Source organism: Anomaloglossus baeobatrachus, chromosome 7 (assembly GCF_048569485.1).
Source record: "Anomaloglossus baeobatrachus isolate aAnoBae1 chromosome 7, aAnoBae1.hap1, whole genome shotgun sequence".
NCBI lineage: Eukaryota > Metazoa > Chordata > Amphibia > Anura > Aromobatidae > Anomaloglossus > Anomaloglossus baeobatrachus.
This window is the reverse complement of record NC_134359.1, coordinates 278,986,874-279,014,436: the sequence shown is the minus strand read 5'-3', so window position 1 is coordinate 279,014,436 and position 27,563 is coordinate 278,986,874. Positions and strand designations below refer to the sequence as shown.

Here is a 27,563-nt window from a genome sequence, read left to right as displayed (position 1 = left end):
AAGGGTTAATGGGTGAAAAGCATTAAGGGTCACTGATCCTGGGGACACTTATGAGTGGTAAGAAAAACAAACTTTAGGACAGTGACATCGTGGATGATCATTAAGCTTCCTTTTCTCATTGGCAGCTTCATAGCTGTGCAGCCTGCAGAGCATCGCGCCTGCAGATGTCCTCGCCAACCGCGGGCCCTGGTTTATATATACAGCTCAGCTTATCACAGCATAGCCTCTCGGAGAACAGCGGTGTATGACATAGCACAGTGACCCCGCGTGTGTATCGCAGCCAAGTATTACACATTATTAACTTGCGGGACTTTCCAGAAAAGAGAGATGGTGGAAACTAGCGGCTCATGTCTGAGTGACATCACCATCCCGCTTGGTTGAGTATACATGTGTTCTGAAGGGGTGAGTAAATCGCTACCAGACACACTCTGAAAATAAAAAGATTGGGCATGTTGAAATCCATCAGCCCAATCCTTTTTTTTTCTCCTAGCATCAGCCATCAGGAGTAGGAGACTGCCATACACATTAGATGATAATAAAGTCCTTGATTTGGCCTCTTGTCAAGTTATGGCCACTGTTATAGCCACTTTGCTGGATAAGCTAACAGAAGACCATTAAAAGCCTAATGAAATAGTGATACCCCACCTCCTATACTAGTACACCTAGCCATAAGAAGGAAAATGTACCTTCCGGGGGTGTCTGAGAGATCATCTGATTAGTTATGCGCAGATATGGGATTATTAGCCATTTAAAGGGGACCTGTCACTTCCTGTAAGTATGTAATTTTTTTTTAACTAGTGTACATGCCGCTGTTCTCCTGAATCTGGCGATGTTTTTCTTATGTTTCTACGCCTCTCCGTTCCTGAGATATGGCTTCCTATTCCTAGTATGTAAATCAAGTTCTTTAACCAAAGTGGGTGTGGTCTCCAACTCTTCATAAGATCACGCCTAGTTGGCTAAAAGGATTAGGGGTCATATCTCCGGAACGGAGAGGCGCAGGAGCACAAGAAAAACAACGCCGGATTCAGGAGAACGGCACCAATTACACTGGGCAAAAAAATATCAGAAAGTGACAGGTCCTGTTTTAGGCTCTAGGAAAGCTGATCATCATCCTTTATAGGATTGGTAAGGACGGCCATGCTGGTTATCACATAGGAAGGAACAGATCTAAGAAACGGCTGACTGGAAATGTTTTAACATAACAGGACGTCTCAAGTACTAGAAATAATATGTCTAACCTTTACTCCCCGCAGACCGCAGTTCACATAGGCCTGTTTGCTTCTGCATGAACTTGTACTGTGTGTCTGCAGAGCTTCGCATGTTCAGAATTCCTACTCAATAGCCATGAATGTATTTACGGTACCTATTATATCCCCGGGCTGTATATAGATAATTACGATGTGTGATTTCCAAAGACTTTGCTATACAATAGTGATTGTGCGCGAGGTCGGGTACGTTCCAGCCTCCCACTCCATTGCTACCTGTGAATTGCGCTGCCCTATTGTCAGCTGTAGAGACAGGTAGGGCGCCATTACTTTGTGTATGTTTTGGCTGTAAAATCACAGCAGCTTAAGATATTAAAGCTCATCGCTCCTTTGTAATGCTGCTGAGGAGACACAGCCCTTAATGTTTTATGGCAGCGATGCTCTTGTGATGTGGCCTGGGTTTATTAACACCTCGCTTGCCATATAGGATTGATCAGTAACCGTCATGTGAAACAATCTCTTAGGTGGGGGCAGGATGGACATTTATATGTGATTTCATAAAATGGCCGCGCTAACAATTCCAGGATTGGACTTGTTGAACCCTTCTCCACCCCTCTCTGATAAGGTCACAGAAGTGGGATCCCATCTTATTTGGTTTCCTTATGTCTTAATATCCTGCCTAGACTACTCCCATATCTTTAAAATATAGTAGGTCACCATCGACGACCATGAAACTGAGCATATATTAGTATATAAATGGACGGACGAGTCTAAATTTAAGCTGAGTTTTACTGAGCTGTTTGCTGTCATTTTGATAAAAATCGCTGCTTTCTCTTCTGCAGATCTAGCAGTTATACAGAGCTCATAAATATGCTGGACTAGTAGTCCTGTAATGATAATCTACTGCTGATTAAACAGTGATTTTATAAAAACTACACTAAGCAGCCCAGTAAGTGACACATCGCTGGAATCAGGATCTCTGTTTCTACATTATGCTGCTCTCAGATGGGGTAATGGGGTAGCAAAAACCTGGTGACCGATTCCCTTTAAACAGCAGTCCATTATCATTGCAGGACTACTTGGCGTGCTGCAGGTGGTCCAGCATATTCATGAGCTCTGTATAACTGCTAGATCTGCCGCAGAGAAAACATTGATTTTATCAAAATGACAGCAAACAGCTCAGTAAGTGACACATCGCTGGAATCAGGGTCTGTCCCCCTACATTATGATGCTCTCAGATGTGGGAGCAAAAACCTGGTGAAAGATTCCCTTTAAAGAGGTGAATTGATTTAGTAGAACTAAACAAAAACAAACCCTAAAAGTTCAAATCAAGCCCCTTTAATCAGCAGTAGATTATCATTGCAGGAGGATTTGGCGTGCTGTCAGGTAGTCCAGCATATTGATCATGAGCTCTGTATAAATTATCAAAATGACAGCAAACAGCTCAGTAAGTGACATCGTTGGAACCAGGGTCTCTGTCTCTACATTATGCTGCTCTCAGATGGGGGAGCAAAACCTAGTGACATATTCCTTTTAAACAGCAGTCCATTATCATTACAGGACTACTTGGCATGCTGCAGGTAGTCCAGCATATTCATGAGCTCTGTATAGCTGCTAAATCTGCAGCAGAAAAACATTGATATTATCAAAATGACAGCACATAGCTCAGTAAGTGACATATTGCTGGAATCAGGGTCTCTGTCTCTACATTATGCTGCTCTCAGATGGGGAAGCAAAAACCTAGTGACCTATTCCCTTTAAACAGCAGTCCATTATCATTACAGGACTACTTGGCATGCTGTAGGTAGTCCAGCATATTCATGAGCTCTGTATAGCTGCTAAATCTGCAGCAGAGAAAACATTGATTTTATCAAAATGACAGCACACAGCTCAGTAAGTGACATATTGCTGTAATTAGGGTCTCTGTCTCTATATTATGCTGCTCTCAGATGGGGGAGCAAAAACCTGGTGACAGATTCCCTTTAACCTATAGCCCAGTGGCGTAAAATGCACCTAATTTATTAAGGGGTACACATTTCTCAATAAATATGGCCCTTGAAAATGAAATCATACCTGGCGAAGATTACTACTACAACGGGCACCACTTCTCTGACCTACGGGCACCACTTCTCTGTCACAGTAAATTTGTAATGCGGTAGTAGGCAACAACCCCGGCTATGTGTCCACGGGAGAATGTTGCTGCGGATTTTTCTGCATCAAAATCCGCGGCTGTCCCGCAAAATCCGCACCTTTTCAAAGGTGCGGATTTGCCGCGGATTTACCGCGGAATTGCCGCGGATTTGATGCGGATTTTGGTGCGGATTTTTTTTTTTTTTTTCCCAATTTTAAAGCCAAAATCCGGATCAAAATCTGCAACAATAATTGACATGTTGCAGATTTTTCTGGATCAAAATCCGCACGAAATCCGCCGCGGAAAAATCCGCAGCATGGGCACAGCATTTCCAAAATGCCATAGAAATGGCTGGGAAGTGCCGCTGCTGCAGATTGTCGGGAAATCCGCGGCTTTTCCGCGAGAAATCCGCGGCAAAATCCGCGCATTTTCCGCAGCGTGGACACATAGCCTTAGCTAAGCATCACCCACTTTTTAAAGTAGTGTCCGGACCGCCGCTAAACGGGAAAAAAAAAAGTAAAAAATTGTGTCCAAAGCACTGTATCCTATAATTTTAGTGTGAAGGGTATTGTACATTTTTTAACCTCCCACTAGACGTTCATAATGAAGATTGCTTTTGAATCAACTAAACTATGAGAAATTGATAGAGAAAGTGTATCGGAACATCTTTCAAACTTTTTCTGATAAAATTGGAAACCCCCTCTAAATGGGTAAGGGTCTCGCGAGGGTATTACTAGGGTCAGTGACTGCGGGACTGTGGATAAGCCCTTACAAATGTGCCGTCATGTTTGTTTCAACTCGTGTTTGAAGACGAGAGACATTTGGCAGAAACTGTCACATGCGTTAAGCCACTCGCGAAAGTACAGCCGGATCTGTGCCAGAATAAACTGCAGGGTGTGAGGAAGCACTTAATGAAAAAAAAATGGAGTCACCCAGAAGTATCCGAGCCGACGTATGAATATTCATTTCCGAATCTATAAAATGATCCGATCTGGGCTCCGCTTGTACCTTTATGGAAAAGACCGCCTGCCAGGTTGGTTGAGGATGGAGGCAGCCATCAAAATTCTGGAAAGATAAGTTATTCGCATCCTGTCCTGATAATTTTATTTATATAATATATATATATATATATATATATATATATATATATATATATATATATATATATATATATATATATATATATAATGTGTGTGTGTGTGTGTATATATATATATATATATATATATATATATATATATATATAATGTATGTATGTGTGTGTGTGTGTGTGTGTGTGTGTATATATATATATATATATATATATATATATATATATATATATATATATATATATATATATATATATATATATATATATATATATATATATATATATATATATATATATATATATATATATATATATATATATATATATAGGGGGCTCCAACTGTCGCAATTCTGGGAAGCACTTCATACCCCTCCTGTCTCACCCAGCCTATAATTGCATCCACATCCCGAGGTTCGGCCCAGCCGCAGAGACTTGGATAAAGCTCAGAACTGACAGCTGTATTATGACACCCACCCTATGTAAAAATAAACACGGGGGTCTTCGAGGGAAAGAAGAGTTCCAGGGTCTGACCCCCTCGGATGTTGGAGATTATGTGGACTTGCTTCTCGCTGCATGTGTGACCCCCCCCCCTCCCCCCAATAGTGGCCCTTGGCCTGTTTATGTGAACCCCAATCTGCAGCCTTCTGTATGTAGGAGCAGGGCCGGCGCCAGCACCCGGCAAACCCGGTCAAATGCCGGGGCCCTGAGCTGCCGGGGGGGCCCACTCGCGGTGGCAGGAGTGTCGCACCGCTACTCAGGGGGGCCCGGTGGCCGTGCTGTCACCGCCCCCCCCGCCGAGGATCGCGCTTTCAATTGCATCGGCATCGCAGCGGAGGCTGCGCTAATCCGGCTCTGCCGCACATGGCGATAATCTGATTGTTGACGTGAAGTCGGCGTCTCTACATGATGTGTGTCACCGCCTGACCTGTCACCATTAGCTGGTTCCTGGCCCTGCCGCAGCCTCTGAGTAATCCTGGGTGTTGGTCCTTACAAACCTGTATGTGTCATTTTAGCTGAATTGCTCTTCTTAAAAATGCTCAAACTCCCTTGTGACCTTCCTAAGGATCCCTAGTGACTTCCTGGTCTTGGTTTTCAGCCTATGGGAGTATTTGAAGTAGTCTTATATGCAACATAGAATTTTTTCAAGAGTTTTTGGAGCAGAAATTCTCCAAATCCTCCTCAAAATGAAAAACTCCTCAAAAACTTAGAGTTTCTGCTCCGTTTCTGCACTGAAAACTCTGCATAAAGACACTGAAGAGTGTTGGAAGAGTTTTTGTTTTCCGCCTTCTGATTATGTAGTTTGGAGCAGGTTTTATCTGAAGCTGCCTCAAAGAAGTGAAGTGCACTTTCTTTTTTTCACAACCAGACGTTTTTCAACAAAAAGAAAAGGATAATTCAAAAGACATGTAGACAGTGGTTTTACAATAAAAATGAATAGGAAGAGTCATTCAAGAGATTGTTGTACGATTTTTCATGTTTTGTTATTAATTTTTTAGCTAATCAATTCCTCAAAAAAAAAACTCCACAGAAAACCTGAAGTGATTGTGCACACAGTTTTTGGGGGTTTTTTGAGGGTTTTTTGTTTAATTTTAGGGGATCCTCACTAAAATCCTCCTTAAACACTGGTTAAAAAAACTCGTAGTAATCTCTTCCAATTCATTTCTATAGCAAATCCACTTTGCTGTTCATATGAGGAATTTCAGGTTCTTGGGGGGGGGGGGGGGTTTAAAGAGGTTTTGAAAAACTCCTGGGGGCAGAAAAAAAAAGTAAGTTCACGTCACTTCTATGAAGTAAGCCTCTAAATAAATAAACCCCTTTCCAGTGAAAAGGCTGCAAAAAATCCAAAAAACTCTTGCTAAATCGCTTCCGGAAAAGAAAAACTTACTATTGTCTCCTACTTTTAGTGAAAAGAACGATTTGTATATGTCAACCGATGACTGATAGCCGAATGTTGGTTATTGTTCAAGACATCAGTCCGACATGTATTTTTTCGGACGATGGCTGAAATAATCCAACATGGCCGATTTCAGTCCAAGGTGTTTTTTTATTTATATATCCTGCCAATTAATGACTATTTGTCCTATCGTTTATCGGCCCATTTTTGTCTGCTGTTTATGGGGGCCTTTTTGACAAGTCCCAACCGGACTTCCTCATACCAATTTTAGGGATTAAATGGGATTAAAGTTGCAGAATTGGATTTTTTTTCTTCTCCTAAAATTACGCCCAGATCGTTGTCATTAATCTGTATATATGGCCATGGCAAAAAAAAGAATGGATCGAATGTAGGATTCATATCATTAGTGAGGAAAAGTAGTTCTTAGGCCAGAATCACACTTGCTAGTGCCTCACGTGTTTCTCGCGCGAGTCTCTCATGGTAGAACCCGGCATGGCCGCACACTATGCATACAGGAGTGTCTGAGCTGCATAGAGATACATGCAACCGACCCGCTCCTGTCAGGGGAGTCTGCGGCCAAGCCGGGTTCTACCATAAGAGACTCGCGCGAAAAATACGCGAGGCACTAGCAAGTGTGATTCTGGCCTTAATGGGGAAGTCTGCTTGAATTCATCTTTTGTGCTACATGGCATTTCGTCATTGTGGTGAAGGGCCTGTAAGGCCATGTTCACAGGTTGAGTATTTGGTGACTTTTTTTTACCTCAGTATTTGTAGTCAAAACCAGGAGTGGTTAAAAAATGGAGAAGTGGTGCTCATGTTTCTATTATACTTTTCCTCAGATTGTCCCTCTCCTGGTTTTGGCTTCCAAATACTGAGGTAAAAAATTTAGCAAATACTCAATGTGTGAACTTGGCCTTACAAATACTGAGGTAAAAAACTCACCAAATACTCAATATTTGAACGTGGCCTAATGATGGGTCATGGCTGACCCTGAGAGCTCCGGTAAATGCCCGGAGAGAGGTCAGCGAGGTTATCAAAGGTGGAGAATAAATGTGGCCAAGGAAGGGTTCAGGGAATGCAACATGGTGGAGGACATAGACTTTATGTTTGTGTACCCCATTGATGGACATATAAGATGAAGTCCATGCCTGAATTCCCATACTAAAGGGCGCTTTACACGCAGCGCCATCGCTAGCGATGTCGCTACCGAAAGCAGCCGCTACCCCGTTGTTTGTGCGTCACGGGCAAATCTCTGCCCGTGGCGCACAATATCGCTAGGACCCGTCACACATACTTACCTTCCTAGCGACATCGCTGTTGGTGGCGAACAACCTCTTTTTTTTAAGGGGGAGGTTCGTGCGCCGTCACAGCGCCGTCACACAGCGGCCCTCCAATAGAAGTGGAGGGGCGGAGACCAGCCGCATTAACGACACGCCCACCTTGTTGCTAGCAGCACGCAGTTACGTTGTTGTTCATAGTTCCCGGGGTGTCACACGTAGCGATGTGTGCTGCCTCAGGAACGACGAACAACCTGCGTCCAGCACCAGCAACGATTTTTGGGAAATGAACGACGTGTCAACGATCAACGATTAGGTTGAGTATTTCTGATCGTTAACACTCGCTCATAGGTGTCACACGCAACGACGTTGCTAACGAGGCTGGATGTGCGTCACGAATTCCGTGACCCCGACGACATATCGTTAGCGATATCGTTGCGTGTAAAGCCCCATTAAGACCTATAAGGCCATGTTCGCACGTTGAGTATTTGGTGAGATTTGGCTACAAATTCTGAGGTAAAAACTCACCAAATACTCAACGTGTGAACATGGCCTAATGATGGGACATGGCTGACCCTGAGAGCTCCGGTAAATGCCTGGAGAGAGGAGGTCAGCGAGATTATCAAAGGTGGAGAATAAACGTGGCCGAGGTAGGGTGCAGGGAATGAGACATGGTGAGTGAAGGACATAGAGTTTAAGTTCGTGTACCCCATTGATGGACATATAGGATGATGTCTGTTCCTTAATTTCCATACTAAGACCTATAAGGCCATGTTCACACGTTGAGTATTTGGTGACTTTTTTACCTCAGGAGTGGGTAAAAATTACAGTAGAGGTTCCCGTGTTTCTATTATACTTTTCCTCTGATTGTCCTCCTGGTTTTGTCTTCCTAATACTGAGGTAAAAAACTCAACAAATACTCAACATGTGAACTTGGCCTAAAACCTAAAAATGCTGAAGTCCATAAACTTTATAGAAAGCCATGGCATAGAGGATTAAAAAAGACATCATGGCCGACACCTAAAGTGTGAGCAGGAAAAAGGATACGAGGCTGACAAGTGACAAGATGGGATGATAGAACCCATAAATACCTCAGAAAACCTGAGCAAAAAACAGTACAGTCCCGGAAAAAACTATAAGGACGGTTAGCAAACGTCATAGGTGACCGTCATACTGTAAATCATCAGTGTTTTGCAGAAAACATCACGTAAACAGCACACAAAAAAGCTTAAAAGTGATAAAAAAAGAAAAACCAAAAAGTTACTAAAACTTTGAATTTCATGGTGTTGGTTTTCAGCATTGAAAACCTCTGAAAATAACAGTGATTGACGCAGTCAATTAACCTGTTTTTAGGTTTACTGTGCAAAGGAATGTGATCTGTTCTCTGTTATCAGCCACAAAGAGAAGCTGAGTTTATATGATTAGGGATAGCAGAAGCATCTGCCCCCACTCCCCCCAGTGTCGGCCACCCCCAGAAACATTTACACACGTGTGTGACTGTTGATCACTGCAGCTTTGACTTTACTGTGCCTTCAGGCTAGGTTCACACGTTGCGTATTTCGTGCAGATTTTCCACTTGTAAAGTCCATCACATTTTACAGAAGCAGCAAAGTGGAGGAGTTTTTATGTTCATTTGATGCATTATCTACAGATAGCGAGGATTTAAATGGGGGTTCATTGGTGAAAAATCCTTGCAGAAATGTTTTTGGGTTATTTGTGTTTCTTTCAGCCTCAACATGTTGACTCGGAAAAAGGGTGAAATCTGCACCAAAAATCAGTGCAAAATCTGCATGAAACCCTAAGTTAAGCTATGTTCACAAAGGGCATTTTAGCAGCGTTTTTTTTCCTGATCTTGATGATCTTGTGGCAGGATGTCTCCTGGAAGTCATCTGGGGATTTGGTGCGGTTTGTGACGCTTGTTTGTGGCGTTTTTACAGCAGTTTTTCTACAAAGTGTGTTGTATCCATGAAAAACCTTACCAAAAACTCAGCAAAGAATTGACATACTCATTCTCTGAAAACCTGACCAAAAACGCAGGGATTTGTCAAAACAGTCAGGAAACAATCCACAGGTGTTGTGTGTGTGTGTGTGTGTGTGTGTGTGTGTGTGTGTGTGTGTGTGTGCATGAGATTTCGGAAATCTCATAGACTGTGGTGGTACTGTAAAAAGCAGCGTTTTATTAGCATGGGTTTGCAAAAAAACGAAGGCAAAAAACGCTGCAGAACCTGACCAAAAACATCATGTGAACATATCCTTATCACGATGAGCATTTGATGCATTTTTTAAGCTATTCTCCGCCGGTTTGCTAATTGAAAGTTGCGTGAGTTTTTATATTTTACATGTGTTTTTACCGCTTTTCTTCAGCTGCGTTTCTTTTTTATCATGTTTGAAATAAAACTGCTTTGTTTTTGGAAACTTTATTGATTAAAGTCAAGTGCAGGTTATATATGGTTTTACTATATTTCTGCTGCAGAAATGTACTGCAAACGCATAACTTTTTTTTTTCTGCAGATTTTTTGCATTTCATTCAAGTCTATGGGTTAAATCTGCAGCTAAAATGAATAAGCTATGTTCACATGGTGCATTTTTTCATTAGTTTTATGCAAATTTATGCTAATGAAAGCTATTTTTTACAGTACCAGCAAAACACATGAGATTCCAGAAATCTCATGCAGACACAAACACCCTAAATGAAATGGAAAACTGCTGCGTTTTTTTTAAAAAGTAGGATGTCAACTCTTTCAGTGTTTTTTTTTTTGGGGGGTTTTTTCACCATTGAAAACGCAGCTATGTTTTTTTTTTGCTGTTATTCTTTACCTTTTGAACACAATGAGAGTGAAAAAATGCAGCTGCGTATTTTGCTGCTTTTTTGTTGCATTTTTGCTGCTTTTTTGGTGAATGAAGCTAACTTTATTTAAACATGTACTGTAGACAAATTACACACCAAAAAAGCGCAGTTTTTTTTACTGCCAAGAGATCAGGTTTTGCTGCAGCAAAAACGCTGCGTGTGAACATAGCCTTACTGCAAGAGAAATTGCGGTGCTGTGGATTTAGAAAACACACCCTAGGTCAATTTTCGTAGCCAAACCCCCCCCAAAAAACGTAACAATGGGCATGAGCATTTATTATTAATAATAATAATAATAATAAGAATAATATTTACATAAATCTCATCCACTTTGCTGGAGCTTGGAGACGCTGCGTTGCCTAAATTCTCGATTTTTGCTCCATGTCCCAATATCTTCCCTCTACACCTGGAAAGTCCAGCATGGTCAGCTGTGACCCCCTTGATAGATGGGGTTAATGTTCCCCGTTGTGATCCCCGGGCTCTCTGTGCTCCCTCCTTATGTGTGAGCTTTGTACAGCATCCAGGCTGCCTCCCCTGCACGGCCTGCTTGCGCTGTGTGTGGGACGTGCACAGAAGGGTTCTGTGTGTAGTGTGTGTGTGTGTGTGTGTGTGTGTGTGTGTGTGTGTGTGTGTGTGTGTGTGCACTGCTGTGCAGCACTATTCCATTGCACCACCACTGTAGACTTTGGTAAGGGCTAGGTTTGGATGTAGCAGAGCTGAGATTGTCATTTAACACTCATGGAATCTTAAAACAACCGATGACCTAATGCAACATATAGCAGAAATCCTAATTGTGCGTCCCCCCCATGTGTTGCGTCTAATATCAATAAAGGTGGGTGGTCCATGAGTTAAGCCCCTAACCGATCAAGTAAGAGTCACCCATTCGCCCCCCCATATCGTCTCCTGTAACTGTTCACAGCACCTGCTGAAAAATAATGTTCTTTTAATGAAGATTCAGTCCCTTTAAAACAAGATACCAATCCTTCCATCTCCTGTTGCCATTGACTTGTATTGTGGAGGACAGACAAAATAAAGGAGGTGCACTATTTAATGCGTAAATTAGATAAAAAAAAAATCATAGTAAAATGCAAAAATTGTGATGTCCGTCATCCCAGCTGAAAAGTAAGGATCAGATGATCTGCCACATCTGCATCTTCCATGGCCCTGTAGACTGTGTCTATAGGTACTGACAGTATATAAGTATCCCTAGCTGTGTACACATATAGTCAAAATCACCTAGTTTACAGGAAAAGGGTGTAAAATGAGGATTGAGCTTTACCGTACGTCCGAGGACTGCGCTCAGCTCCAGGCAGCCAAATGACATCCAGATGAGTAAAGTTCTGAAACTTTCTGAAGTCGGCTTCCCCTCCTCACACCTCTGTGCAAACTTCTTTGTCTGCTTTTTTTTTCCTCTTCCTTCAGAGTTTTTCTTCTTTTTCGTTTTCTCTCTCTTTACTCTTTCTCCTGCCCCTTTTTTTGCTTTTTTTTTTTTTTTTCCTCCTCTTTCCTCCAGCCTCTCTACTCTTTCTGGCTGTGGAAGTGATAGTTTAGCTATTCCTATGCTATTTGCCTGGGGCATTGAAGGCGTTACCAGGACAGAGGCAGGACTAATGCTTCCCTCCAGTGCCTCCAAAACTAACTATTGGCTAAAATTACTCCCTCTTCTTCTCCCAGTCCAAATCAAAGACCGTCCCACCTCCACCTTTACACTGGCCGACCCCATACCTACGGGCTGCAGTCACCCTAATTTTGCAGTTTGCACAGTACGACCTGCACGCGCCAGGCTGCACAGAGACCTAGACATTGCTCCACTGTCAATATCGGGATGGTTTTATCTTATCTCCTAAAACTATCAAACAAGGGATGAACTTTAACTAGCGCCATGCGAAATTTAATCCTGACAGATAGGCTGGGGGCGGCTTATCCCAGTTATTTTGCAGTCACCAGAACCTAAAATTTAATAGGTTACTTATAGATACAGATCGACGGACTGATAATGAGCTTTATTTTCATCTGGGACCTGTTAAAATCTTACAATATTAGTTGAAATAATTGGATTCTCGTAACTGAGGATTTGCTACAATTGGATCCAGTCCAGACAAATGCATTTGTGATCTAAATATGTCAGCTAAACTCAGTCGTATAATTTGCTAAACTATATGTCTAGGGCAGGGATGTCAAACTCCAATAAAAGGACAGAGGACAGAAGGACATAGTTAAAAAGGTGGACAAAGTCGTGGGCCAACCTAGTCATGGTCCTCACATAGTCCTCCATACAAAATAATGGGCCCCACATAGCCCTCCATACAGAATAATGGGCCCCACATAGCCCTCCATACAGAATAATGGGCCCCACATAGCCCTCCATACAGAATAATGTGCCCACATAGTCCTCCATACAGAATAATGGGGCCCACATAGTCCTCCATACAGAATAATGGGCCCCACATAGCCCTCCATACAGAATAATGGGCCCCACATAGCCCTCCATACAGAATAATGGGCCCCACATAGTCCACCATACAGAATAATGGGCCCCACATAGCCCTCCATACAGAATAATGGGCCCCACATAGTCCACCATACAGAATAATGGGCCCCACATAGTCCTCCATACAGAATAATGAGCCCCACATAGCCCTCCATACAGAATAATGGGCCCCACATAGTCCTCCATACAGAATAATGGGCCCCACATAGTCCACCATACAGAATAATGGGCCCCACATAGCCCTCCATACAGAATAATGGCCCACATAGTCCTCCATACAGAATAATGGGCCCCACATAGCCCTCCATACAGAATAATGGGCCCCACATAGTCCTCCATACAGAATAATGGGGCCCACATAGCCCTCCATACAGAATAATGGGCCCCACATAGCCCTCCATACAGAATAATGGGCCCCACATAGCCCTCCATACAGAATAATGGGCCCCACATAGCCCTCCATACAGTATAATGGGCACCACATAGCCCTCCATACAGAATAATGGGCCCAACATAGCCCTCCATACAGAATAATGGGCCCCACATAGCCCTACATACAGAATAATAGGCCCCACATAGCCCTCCATACAGAATAATGGACCCAACATAGTCCTCCATACAGAATAATAATAATAAGTTTATTCATTTATATAGCGCTATTAATTCCACAGCGCTTTACATACATTGGCAACACTGTCCCCATTGGGGCTCACAATCTAGAGTCCCTATCTGTATGTCTTTGTAGTGTGGGAGGAAACCCACGCAAACACGGGGAGAACATACAAACTCCTTGCAGATAGTGTCCTTGGTGGGATTTGAACCCAGGACCCCAGCGCTGCAAGACTGCAGTGCTAACCACTGAGCCACCGTGCTTCCCTGGGCCCCACATAGTCCTCCATACAGAATAATGGGCCCCACATAGCCCTCCATACAGAATAATGGGCCCCACATAGCCCTCCATACAGAATAATGGGCTCCACATAGTCCTCCATACAGAATAATGGGCCCCACATAGTCCTCCATACAGAATAATGGGCCCCACATAGCCCTCCATACAGAATAATGGGCCCCACACAGCCCTCCATACAGAATAATGGGCCCCACATAGTCCTCCATACAGAATAATGGGCCCCACATAGCCCTCCATACAGAATAATGGGCCCCACATAGTCCTCCATACAGAATAATGGGCCCCACATAGTCCTCCATACAGAATAATGGGCCCCACATAGCCCTCCATACAGAATAATGGGCCCCACATAGTCCTCCATACAGAATAATGGCCCCACATAGTCCTCCATACAGAATAATGGGCCCCACATAGCCCTCCATACAGAATAATCGGCTCCACATAGTCCTCCATACAGAATAATGGGCCCCACATAGTCCTCCATACAGAATAATGGGCCCCACATAGTCCTCCATACAGAATAATGGGCCCCACATAGCCCTCCATACAGAATAATGGGCCCCACACAGCCCTCCATACAGAATAATGGGCCCCACATAGTCCTCCATACAGAATAATGGGCCCCACATAGCCCTCCATACAGAATAATGGGCCCCACATAGTCCTCCATACAGATTAATGGGCCCCACATAGCCCTCCATACAGAATAATGGGCCCCACATAGTCCTCCATACAGAATAATGGGCCCCACATAGTCCTCCATACAGAATAATGGCCCCACATAGTCCTCCATACAGAATAATGGGCTCCACATAGCCCTCCATACAGAATAATGGACCCCACATAGCCCTCCATACAGAATAATGGCCCCACATAGCCCTCCATACAGAATAATGGGCTCCACATAGTCCACCATACAGAATAATGGCCCCACATAGCCCTCCATACAGAATAATGGCCCCACATAGTCCTCCATACAGAATAATGGCCCCACATGACCCTCCATACAGAATAATGGGCCCCACATAGTCCTCCATACAGAATAATGGCCCCACATAGCCCTCCATACAGAATAATGGGCCCCACATAGCCCTCCATACAGAATAATGGGCCCCACATAGCCCTCCATACCGAATAATGGCCCCACATAGCCCTCCATACAGAATAATGGCCCCACATAGCCCTCCATACAGAATAATGGCCCCACATAGTCCTCCATACAGAATAATGGCCCCACATGACCCTCCATACAGAATAATGGGCCCCACATAGTCCTCCATACAGAATAATGGCCCCACATGACCCTCCATACAGAATAATGGGCCCCACATAGTCCTCCATACAGAATAATGGCCCCACATAGCCCTCCATACAGAATAATGGGCCCCACATACTCCTCCATACAGAATAATGGCCCCACATAGCCCTCCATACAGAATAATGGGCCCCACATAGCCCTCCAACCAAACCATGTACATACATAGAGCACCCAAGAAATGGACCGGACAAGTGCAGTGACACTCTCGCCTGACAAGGAATGTCTGGATATAAGAAGTCACTTTGTCTTAAAGTTTACTTTTGCAGCTGCTTATAATTGAAAAGAAATCCCCCGGACTGGATCTGCTAAAGTGAAATCACAGATTTCCTCTCCGAGTTCCGTCAAATCGTTTTCCAGTAGGTTTGGCAGAAATCCACAGAATTTCATGGAATCTTGTTAATATATCACCTGAAGTATTGACGCGGCCTCAGAGTGCTCGCAGTCTTGGACAAATCTATAAAACTACCTGTTTTTCTACTTTAGTCTGAACGGTTGACCATACTCCATGGGTTTTTAATTCTCCAGACTTTTTTTTTTTATTCAACTACTTTCTTTCTTTTTTTCTCTTTCTTTCTTTCTTTCTCTTTCTCTTTCTTTCTTTCTTTCTTTCTTTCTTTCTCTTCTTTTCTTTTCCTCTTTCTTGCTTTCCCTCTTTATTGCTTTGCCTCTTTTTTTCCCTCTTTTTTTCCCTCTTTCTTCCTTTCCCTCTTTCTTCCTTTCCCTCTTTCTTCCTTTCCCTCTTTCTTCCTTTCCCTCTTTTTTCCTTTCCCTCTTTTTTCCTTTCCCTCTTTTTTCCTTTCCCTCTTTTTCCTTTCCCTCTTTTTTCCTTTCCCTCTTTTTTCCTTTCCCTCTTTTTTCCTTTCCCTCTCCCTCTTTTTTCCTTTCCCTCTTTCTTCCTTTCCCTCTTAATAATAATAATAATAATTTTATTCATTTATATAGCGCTATTAATTCCATAGCACTTTACATACATTGGCAACACTGTCCCCATTGGGGCTCACAATCTAGAGTCCCTATCTGTATGTCTTTGGAATGTGGGAGGAAACCGGAGTACCCGGAGGAAACCCACGCAAACACGGGGAGAACATACAAACTCCTTGCAGATGGTGTCCTTGGTGGGATTTGAACCCAGGACCCCAGCGCTGCAAGACTGCAGTGCTAACCACTGAGCCACCGTGCCGCTCTTTCTTCCTTTCCCTCTTTCTTCCTTTCCCTCTTTCTTCCTTTCCCTTTTCCCTCTTCATTTCTTTACTTCTTTCTTTCCCTCTTTTTTCTTTCCCTCTTTTTTTCTTTCCCTCTTTTTTTCTTTCCCTCTTATTTTCTTTCCCTCTTTTTTCTTTCCCTCTTTCTTTCTGTCTTTCTTTCTTTCTCTCCCTCTCTCTTTCCCCTAACACTGCATTAAACTGAGGCTGTAATATGGAACATTGAAACATGGCCAAGTTATCTCCTGACCCTCTGCATCATCGGGGCCAAGCCCACACCAAGGAGCCAGATGTTGTTGACAGATCAGCCAAAAAATTCCCCTTTAAAAATGGTCACCGCATAACCCAGCGTGCTCAAGACTTCAAAAGGATCTTATTTTTTTTTGAGGAAATAGCGCCACTCGTGTCCATGGACTGTGTCTGGTATTGTAATCTTATCTTAAAATTATCCTTTACCCTGTCCCAAAATCTGTTGCCCTCTATTTTGCACCCACTTCTTCTGATTAATAGTTCTGTCGCCCGTTCTATTCCCCAAAGTGTCCACTGCAGAGCACTATGGAAAGTCTGAACCACGCCTCCTATGCCTTTCTATTGGTGTTTAATGGACCACGCCTCCTATGCCTTTCTATTGGTGTTTAATGGACGACGTCTCCTATGCCTTTCTATTGGTGTTTAATGGACCACGCCTCCTATGCCTTGCTATTGGTGTTTAATGGACGACGCCTCCCATGGCTTTCTATTGGTGTTTAATGGACCACGCCTCCTCTGCCTTTCTATTGGTGTTTAATGGACCACGCCTCCTCTGCCTTTCTATTGGTGTTTAATGGACCAACGCCTCCTCTGCCTTTCTATTGGTGTTTAATGGACCACGCCTCCTCTGCCTTTCTATTGATGTTTAATGGACCACGCCTCCTCTGCCTTTCTATTGATGTTTAATGGACCACGCCTCCTCTGCCTTTCTATTGATGTTTAATGGACGACGCCTCCTATGCCTTTCTATTGGTGTTTAATGGACCACGCCTCCTCTGCCTTTCTATTGGTGTTTAATGGATTACGCCTCCTCTGCCTTTCTATTGGTGTTTAATGGACCACGCCTCCTCTGCCTTTCTATTGGTGTTTAATGGACCACGCTTTCTCTGCCTTTCTATTGGTGTGTAATGGACCTCCCCAATAACAACCTCAATGCAGGGTAGTCCTGATGAATACTTTCCCCAGCCCTGTATGTGCCACTGAATTCACAGCTAACAAAAAAGAGTGCCACTGTTTCGGTAAAAAGAAATAAAATATTTTTCTAGTCTTGGATATGCCCTTAAAGGGTTATTCTCATCTTTATAAATGGATATAGTCTGATAGAGCTTGTAAATACAAGAACTTTAGCAATTTTCTGCTTATTAATATTTTCATCCATTCTTCAGATGTAAATACTTTTATTTACAGCTTGTTGCCTTGAAGACCGACCAACCAGCGCAGCACTTACAAGCTCTTTTTTAAAACTGGCCAGGATTGTTGTCACCACCTTATTACCTCTTAATCCTGGCCAGTTTCAGTGCAGTGCTTACAAGCTAGACACTGAGTTTCCCTGAAAATAAGACATTGTCTTATATTATTTTTTTGCCCCAAAATATGCTCTAGGGCTTATTTTCAGGGTAAGGCTTATTTCCAAGTAAACACATGTTGGGGGTAAGTTTACCCCCCACCCCAAAAAAAAGGCAGAACCCCCACCGAGGTTAATAATGCTTACCAGACCCTGGACGTCTACGTCCCTCCCAGGTCCTCCTGCGATCGTTGGTGGGGGCGCTCCCAGCAGGTGTGCTCCACGCGGTCCTACCCTGCTTCCAGTCAGCACTCACACATCAGATCACATACACACACATCAGATCACACACACACACACTCATCAGATCACACACACACACACTCATCAGATCACACACACACACTCATCAGATCACACACACACACACACTCATCAGATCACATTTATACACATATACCTAGAATGCATTGCAATGGGGCGTGAAGACCTGCAGTGGAACACATGGAGGGCCTGTGGTTGAATGCATCGATGCGTATCACCGCAGGTCCTCCATGCGTTCCACTACAGGTCCTCGTGTTCCACTGTGTCCCAGGTCCCTGGAGCAGTGCGGTGTCTGTGTGTGTGTATGTGTGTGTGTGTGTGTGTGTGTGTGTGTGTGTGTTCTACCTCAGGTTCTCGCCTTCCAGCGCAGGTCCTCCTGTTCAGGATCTGGTGAGTATGATTGCGGGGTCTTCTCTCTTCTCTCTTTTGGGGGTGTCTGCTTTCTATAATGAAGTGTCCTGCAGCATTCTTTATCTTTTTTTAGCTGCCTGGACACTTCATTCTTGAACCGCAACGAGGTCTTATTTTCGGGGTATGTCTTATATGTAAGCCTTAAGGCCCCGTTACACGCAACGACGTATCTAACGATATATCGCCGGGGTCACGGATTCCATGACGCACATCCGGCATCGTTAGCGACGTCGTTGCGCGTGACACCAACGAACGGCCGTTAACGATGGAAAATACTCACCAAATCGTCCATTGTTGACACGTTCCTTTTAAAAAAACGTTGCTGTTGCAGGACGCAGGTTGTTCGTCGTTCCTGCGGCAGCACACATCGCTACGTGTGACACCTCGGGAATGACGACCTACAGCTTACCTGCGGCCGCCAGCAATGAGGAAGGAAGGAGGTGGGCGGGATGTTACAGACGCTCATCTCCGCCCCTCCGCTTCTATTGGGCGCCCGCTTTGTGACGCCGCACGGACCGCCCCCTTAGAAAGGAGGCAGTTTGCCAGCCACAGCGATGTCGCTAGGCATGTAAGTACATGTGACAGCTCCTAACGATATTGTGCGCCACGGGCAGCGATTTGCCCGTGACGCACAAACGTCGGGGGCGGGTACGCTCGCTAGCGATATTGCTGCTTGTAAAGCCTGCTTTAGTCCATAAAGCCCAAAAATTCATGCTAGGGCTTATTTCCAGAGGAACACAGAAGCATCAATGGTCGGTTTCCTAGGCAACAAGCTGTAAACAAAAGAAAAATATTATTTCAAGAATGGCTGAAAATTTTTATTAAACAGGGAATTGTAAAAATGTGTAATTCTACACCAAGTATCTGACCATATTGAACTATGAAGATGGGATCACCCCTGTAAAGCTCTTCTGACGTGACCTATTATGATGTAACTTTTGTGCTGATCTTCTTCGCCCTTTTATACACACCCTATATACAAATCCAACATTAGCTAAGATATGAGCTACATTTTTCATAAAAGGATCAATTCCTTATCATATCGGGCGTTTTATAAATAAAGGGGTCTATTCCCTCTATGCTTTGTAATGTTCTATATTATCCCGTCCCAGCAGGTTAGGGATTAGTAATCTTTACCCCTCCCTGTTTGACGGATTATCCTTCTGCTTTAATTGATGCAAAGTTCAGTGATTCGCGCTGGCTGATTAGGTCACTGTCTCCACCTCTGACTACAGCAGCCTCGAAAATCTGCAGCCGCCCGTACTATTGGCTTTTTTTTCTGGTTTTTTTTTTTTTTAATCCGACTGCCAAATAAATTATGTGATATAAAGATCTCATATACACATTGTAGACTCTCATTATCCATCTACTGATGACATCACGCGTCGCTGTATGTGATGACATCATCAGTTGTGATTTTTGATGACATCATGTTATATAGGATTTATATACACCAGAAACATCTTTTAATGCTTGATTAGACCCCATGGAAACAGGTGAAAACACTGATTTAGGCCGTGTGCACACATTGAGTATTTGGTTGCAATAAAATTCCTGCACCATTTCTGCATTTCTTGGCAAGTAAACCACAGAGAAAAAAATGTGCAATTTTGCCACGTTTTTTATGGGGTTTTTTTCACATTTTTTGCATTTTTTTTTGCATTGTTTTGGATGTTTTTGCTTTTTTTTAATGTGTTTTTGCCACTTTTTAATTTATGCGTTTTTGCCACTTTTTTGATGAATTTTTACCCTTTTTATGTATTTTTACCACATTTTGTATGCATTTTCCCCCTTTTTTGTGTTTTTATGGTTTTGTCACATTTTAGATGTTTTTTTGCCTTGTTTTGAATGTGTTTTTGCCCTTTTCTATGCATTTTTGCCACTTTTTTACTGAATTTTTGCCCTTTTTATGTATTTTTGCCACATTTTTATGCATTTTTTCCCCTTTTTTATGGTCTTGCCACATTTTGGATTTTTTTGCCTTGTTTTGGATGTGTTTTTGCCCTTTTTTATGCATTTTTTTGATGAATGTTTGCCCGTTTTATGTATTTTTGCCACATTTTTATGCATTTTTTCCCCTTTTTTTTATGGTCTTGCCACATTTTGGATTTTTTTGCCTTGTTTTGGATGTGTTTTTGCCCTTTTTTATGCATTTTATTGATTAATTTTTGCCCGTTTTATGTATTTTTGCCACATTTTTATGCATTTTTCCCCCTTTTTTATGGTTTTGCCACATTTTGGATTTTTTTTCCTGGTTTTGGATATGTTTTTGCCTTTTTTATGCATTTTTGCCACGTTTGATGAATTTTTGCCCTTTTTATGTATTTTTGCCACATTTTGTTTTGCATTTTTTTTCCCCCTTTTTATGTGTTTTTATGGTTTGCCACATTTTGGATGGTTTTTTGCCTTGTTTTGGATGTATTTTTGCCCTTTTTATGTATTTTTACCACATTTTTATGCATTTTCCCCCTTTTTTATGGTTTTGCCACATTTTGGATTTTTTTTTGCCTTGTTTTGGATGTGTTTTTGTCCATTTTTTTTATGCATTATTAAGCCACTTTTTTGATACATTTTTGCCCTTTTTATGTAGTTTTGCCACATTTTTTATGCATTTTTTCCCCTTTTTTATGAGTTTTTATGGTTTTGCCACATTTTGGATGGGGTTTTTTTTGCCTTGTTTTGGATGTGTTTTTGCCCTTTATTTATGCATTTTTGCCCTTTTTTATGTGTTTTTATCGCTTTTTGATGCTTTTTACGTCGTTTTGGATGCGTTTTTGCATTACTTGGAATAGTGAAACGTAGGCAGAAACGCTGAAAGATTTGACATGCAGATTATTTTCTGCACCAAATCTGCAAGAAAAAAACTCAACATGTGCACTACACTTCAGGATTCTCATTGACTTTGCTGGCATAAGGCTTTGCTTGCAGTTTTATGACAAAACTGCACTTAAAAAAAAAAAACCTAATAAAAAAAAGCGTTAAAAACGCACTGTGTGCACACAGCCGAAGGCCTCCTTTGGGTGTCAGTAACTATCTAATTTGTGAAAATAAAGCACGGATTTTCATCACTGTTTTGGATCAGATTTGCACCCGGGTGTCCCTTTTTACCAACCGGGATTTTTTCATATTCAGAAAAAGAAAACTTCTCCTACCTATTGCAAAAAAAATTTCAAACTTTCTCCTACTTATTGCAACATTCAAAAATGCCATAACATGGTGATTTTGGTAATTTAGATCAAAAATGGGTTTTTCCGTGATTTTTTTTTTTCTTTTCCGTGGACATACGGCTTATAGAAGAAAACGCGGACATGTGAACAGCCCCTTAGATTCTGATGGTTAGTTCTCCCATCCGAGAAAAATACGGAGAGGAGACGAACGTGAAAAACGGACCTCGAATTGAGGACTGATCTGCGGATCCGCATCTGCAGTAATTCCATGATAATGGACACCATGCAGTATGACAGTGATGAGACGTCTAGGACTGGTTGGTTGAGGAATCATCCTCACCGGTATAAAGGACGGGGCGGAGGCCACAACAAGCAAAGCTTTCCTGCTTCAGTTCCTCAGTTCCATCTCATAGATTTATGATGTTTAAGCCAATAAAAGTGGGTGAGCCGCAGGGAGAGGCCGCCTGCTGTGTGCAGCCTCTAAATCTAAGTGTCAGGATGCTGAGCTCATGGCCTCCGTGCCTGGATGATGGCTTCCCTGTAATATCTCATTAGGTGACTGCTGTTACCTGTGTGCGTTCAGACGGTCAACTACATTGTCTTTATTTTTAGGGCAGAATCCCGATACTAAAACTGCCCATATAAAACAGTTTAATTTTAGCGGCTGATTCTTCTGTCGCCTCCAAGAGGATACATCATGGCTGTATCCGGCTCTGTTGAGACCTCTGGCGAGTCTGGGACCCGAAGGTCACAACGCCTTATTATGTGCAGGGCTTCATCTTGTGTTTGAGTGAAGCTACTTTTTTGGTGCTGCAGGGGTTAAGGACTCTTTTCTATCTGGCTATCTTTTCTAGCCTTAATCTCAGGTATAGATCTTTTTGACTACTCCCCTTTGCTATAAAATGTCACTGTCTTACCATCTGATGCCAGTTATAGAATTTCATTCTTATGCTATCCACTTTGGAAGGAGTTTGTCTGTGGAAGAAGCTGAGGAGTCCTGACAATTGCAGCTGTGGTGTTTAGCTGCATTGGAAGAACTGGGAGTGTTTTTGTGTCTGTTTTCCCTCTTTCTGTCTCCCTTCCCTTGTGTTATATTATTGCAGTGGTGAGACTAGTGCTTTTGCTAGTTTTCTCACTAGCCAGGGTGAATTCAGAGTAAGCGAGGGCCTAGGCACATGATGGCGATGGGAGCAGAACCCATAAAAGGACGTTAGGGAGTGTAGGGTACAGTCTCGCAGGAGGCCTCCCCTCTCTATTGCCAGGGACTTCCTTCTATGCCACCCCCATTATAACAATGTGTATTGTGTGTATTGTGCCACACGCTGAGCATCTACACGCTCCAGAGTAACATAGTGCTCTGGCCTGCCTTCTTACTAGCCAAGGTGAGTTCAGGGCTAGCGAGGGCCTAGGCACGTGACGGCGTCGAGAGGAAGGACCCATATAGGGACGTTAGGGAGCGTAGGCTACAGATTCAGGTAAGTGGCAGGAGGCGTCTCTCTCCCTATCGCCAGGGCCTTCCTTCTATACCACCTGCATTGTTATCCCTATATTGTGCCTCACGCTGAGCGTCTATACGTTCCAGGGTGACATAGTGCTCTCACCGGCCTTCTCACTAGCAAGGGTGAGTTTAGGACAAGCAAAGGGCTAGGCAGTGATAGCGACGGGAGGAAGGACCCGCATAGGGATGTTAGAGAGTGTATGGCACAGACTCAGGTGAGTGGCAGGAGGCCTCCCCTCTCCCTATTGCCAGGGACTTCATTCTATGCCACCCCCCATTGTTACCCCTGTATTGTACCACACTCTGAGAGTCTGTACACTCCGGAGTGACATAGTGCTCTCCCCGGCCTTCTCACTAGCCAGGGTGAGTTCAAGGCAAGCGAGGGCCTAGGCACGTGACGGCGACGGGAGGACGTACCCGTATAGGGACGTTAGGGAGCATGTGGTACAGACTCGGATGAGTGGCAGGAGGCCTTCCCTCTCCTTATTGCCAGGGACTTCTTTCTATGCTACCCCCATTGTTATCTCTGTTTTATGCTACACGCTGCGCATCTTTAGGTTCCAGAGTGACTTAGGGCTCTTGCCAACCCTCTCACTAACCAGGGTGAGTTCAGGGCAAGTGGCGCCTAGACACGTGACGGCGACGGGAGGAAGGACCCGTATAAGGATGTTAGGGAGTGTAGGGTACAGACGCAGTTCAGTGGCAGGAGGCCTCCCCTCTTCCTATTGTTATGGACTTCCTTCTATGCCACCCCCATAGTTATCCTTGCATTGTGCCACATGCTGAGAGTCTGTCCGCTCCGGAGTGACAAAAGGCTCTTGCTGGCCTTCTCACTAGCCAGGGTGAGTTTAGGGCAAGCGAGGAACCTAGGCAGTGACAGCGACGGGAGGAAAGACCCGCATAGGGACGTTAGAGAGCGTAGGGTACAGATTCAGTTGAGTGGCAGGAGGTATCCCACCCCCATTCTTATCCTTGCATTGTGCCACATGCTGAGAGTCTGTCCGCTCCGGAGTGACATAGGGCTCTTGCTGGCCTTCTCACTAGCCAGGGTGAGTTCAGAGCTGTAGCTTTAGATAGGAGGAATGTCCTTTTGCATAGACTCCATGAACAATGATGGTTATTTGTCTCTTAGGACTTCTCTGTTAGCACCTGGCAGCAGTCACTGTCTAGCCCGAGCCATAGAACCCTACAACCTCCGAGATATAGGTCAGATCCTGATTGTCTACCTCCTAATTATAGAACGTCATGTTCCACTTCAGCAGAAATTAAATGAATTTCGTCAGGTGCATGCTGATTCCTGCCAAGTACCTAAGTGACATTTCTAGACCAGCAAGACCTGTTCTGTGCGGCGGGGACGGCAGGTGTAACACGTGTATGTCAGTGCGCTGACACATACAACAGGTGCGTGTAGGTGGGGGGGGCTATTGCTCATCACAAAAGAAGCACTGATTTATCTGACATCCACAGATAAAAGATCTCAACACTTCGGTCACGTCTTTAGAGTAAATAGAGATTTCTTTAGACAAATGGAGTTATGCTGGGAAAGTCAAGAAAATAAGTTAATAAGTAAAAAGTTACTTGTACCATTCATACAAAGGCTTATTTCATGTGGTTAGTGGAGGGGCAACCCAGCTTATGTTAAGGGTAAAAAAGTATACATACTAAAAATTGGTTTATAGGTTCACTATTCCATGAAAAAACAATTTCTTAATACATATTTATATGGTTGTAGTTCACATTTCTTAAACAGGAGTCCAAATTCTTCTTTATAGTAATAAAATGTTGACTCTTTGCAGTCACCACTAGAGGGAGCTTGTGAGCATACTGCATACAGCACTCATAAAAACCCTATATCCTCATAGGGTTGTCATATAGAAAAGTGGGGATCACTTGTAATCCTGCCCAAAGTGGGTTAGGTCACATGCAAAGGCTCAAGTTAAATTTTAAGCTTTCGACCCTCATTGGTGACTCACTGCCACGTGTATAGGGACAGGTTCAGGGCTAGTTCTTACCATCTACACCATGCACTTTCAACGGGTTTTTTCCTTTTGGCACTGGTGGGGTTAATGCATTTCTTTTGCAGCAGCAGACTGCTTCAGCTGGCGGCAGTAAAGGAATTGCTGTCCGGGATATAAGCCCTCTGCTTCCTGGACTTGTTGCTGGTTATTCATTCAGTTGGAGCTAGCCATGGAGCAGAGTGGATGTTACTTCTGCTGCTATTCTGTGATCATTGTAAGCAGTTTCTTCTACCTCCTTTTTTCGTTATACCCTTACTCCGTGGTCATCCCCTGGTGCAGGTTATTGGTGTGTATATAGGTTTTTGTTTACTCCTGTCTGTTTTTGTGTTGGTGGATTGTTGGTCTCTGTCCGGGTCAATCCCCTGAGTGGCGGGGAGTTAGTTGTTAGGGCCTGGACAGGAGACAGGGCTACGCTGGAGGCTCGACCCTGACTACCTCAAAGTCTACCATCAGGATAAGGGACAGCGCAGGGTCCCCAGACTTAGGTTCAGCCTGGTAGTCCCAGTTCCATCTATACTATGCCATTACACTCACAAAAGGAGCGGAGGTCTTCTGCACTGTGCCCTGACTCCTGATACACCCGGCTGTGATGGCGTCAGTGCACCGATCTGTATCACTTAGGTGAAAAAAAAGACAGGCTGGGGGTTGCACAAAAGGCATCCTCCACTGCGGAGTGGTGCGCGGGCCGTATTTGGTAACAACTCCCAATTTGCTTGGACTTATACTGGCACAATATTAACATTTAAAGGGTTATTCCCATCCCCAAGATCCTATCCCAATATGAAGTAGGTGTAATAATAATATTATTAGTAAATACCTCCAATTAGAAATGTAGTATAGTTCTCCTGATTAGCCGTGTCTCTTACCTCATGTGCAGGGCATTGCAGCTTAGGTATCCATGGTTATAACCACTCATACACGGATAGTTACATAGTTGCTCGTGGGCATAACCATGGATACCTAAGCTGCAATGCCCTGCACATGAGGTAAGAAACATAGCTAATCAGGAGAACTATACTACCTTTGCTAATATTATCATTATCACACCTACTTCATATTGTTATAGGATCTTGGAGATGGAAATACCCCTTTAGGGTAAGTAACTGAAGTAAGAAGCATCAGGTTTATAAACTTGGGTAGTCTTGGCGCCCCAAAATAGATTTTCGCTCTAATTTACGTTAATTACTGGAGTGATAGAAAATCCCAAATTCTCTGCATGCCTAGAAACTACATGACATGTGACCGTGAGGAAAGAAAAAGGGGTAAAAAGCTAGTGTATGTTGTATTTTGGGGGTCTTTATGGCTCCTAGAGAGGTGCCCGGTGCTGAGCTTTGTTGCGGACCCCTTCCTGTGTAAACCTCACCATTGACTTTTCACGTCGCTGCAAGTCAGACTGTTTTTCCCTACAAAGACAAAACAGCCGCGTCATGTGAAGTCATCTGTACCGAGAAGCTAGACTAAACTGACATTTACAGAGGAGATAATGTCACTTTTCTGACATTTGTGTACAATTGGGGGAGTAAAATCATTATATATTCGGTCTGATGGGTCTGACGTCAAGGTGTCCCATTATTGGCAACATGGATTTTTACAAAAATCTCGCCCACCTGCTGCAGAGAAAGCCTGAAACGTAAATTGACGTTTGGGCTTAAAGTGTTAAGCCCACTTTACACGTTGCAATTAGTTGTACAATCGCATTTGCGATGTGACACGCCCAGGTTGCATACGGGATCTTATGAGATTTCACGTTGGTCGTTCATTTGCTGTCACACGAGCGTTAGTAGTCCATGTTAAATTGGTCAATTTTATGTGCGATCCTTTAGATCATGTGTTCTGTGACGTATGCATTGGGCACCTTTTTTTTTTTTTTTTTTTATTTATTGACTTGCCAAGCGTGTGTAATGTGTAGGGATGCGTTTTTACTATGTCATCTGCCATTCAGCGCTGCTACATGGCCGCTGACAGCAGACACAGACAGCCATGTAGCAGAGCTGAATGGCAGATGACAGCAGACACAGACAGAGCCGCACTGTCAGAATGAACTCGGGTGAACTTCACCCGACTTCATTGTGATGCTGCGGCTCTGTCTGTGTCGCGCCCTGATTAGCGGTCACCTGTGAAGGACTCACCGGTGACCGATAATCTCCTAAGTTACTGAAGTTAGCAGCCCTCTCTCATACTCACCAGTCCCCGATCCCCGGCTCTGCACGGCGTTCACACTGCTCCGGCGGCTTTTACTGTT

At 43.5% G+C, this 27,563-nt stretch overlaps 2 protein-coding genes across 3 annotated transcripts in view; one reads left to right on the top strand and one right to left on the bottom strand.

Annotated features, from left to right (window-relative positions):
* Positions 1–11,989, bottom strand: part of VASN (vasorin) — a 23,513-nt gene extending 11,524 nt beyond the window's left edge. The window contains exon 1 of the mRNA XM_075318225.1: positions 11,728–11,989. The gene's annotated coding sequence lies outside the window, so the exon portion shown is untranslated. The remainder of the gene's footprint in view (positions 1–11,727) is intronic.
* Positions 1–27,563, top strand: part of PAM16 (presequence translocase associated motor 16) — a 187,299-nt gene that overhangs the window by 105,565 nt on the left and 54,171 nt on the right. The window lies entirely within an intron of this gene.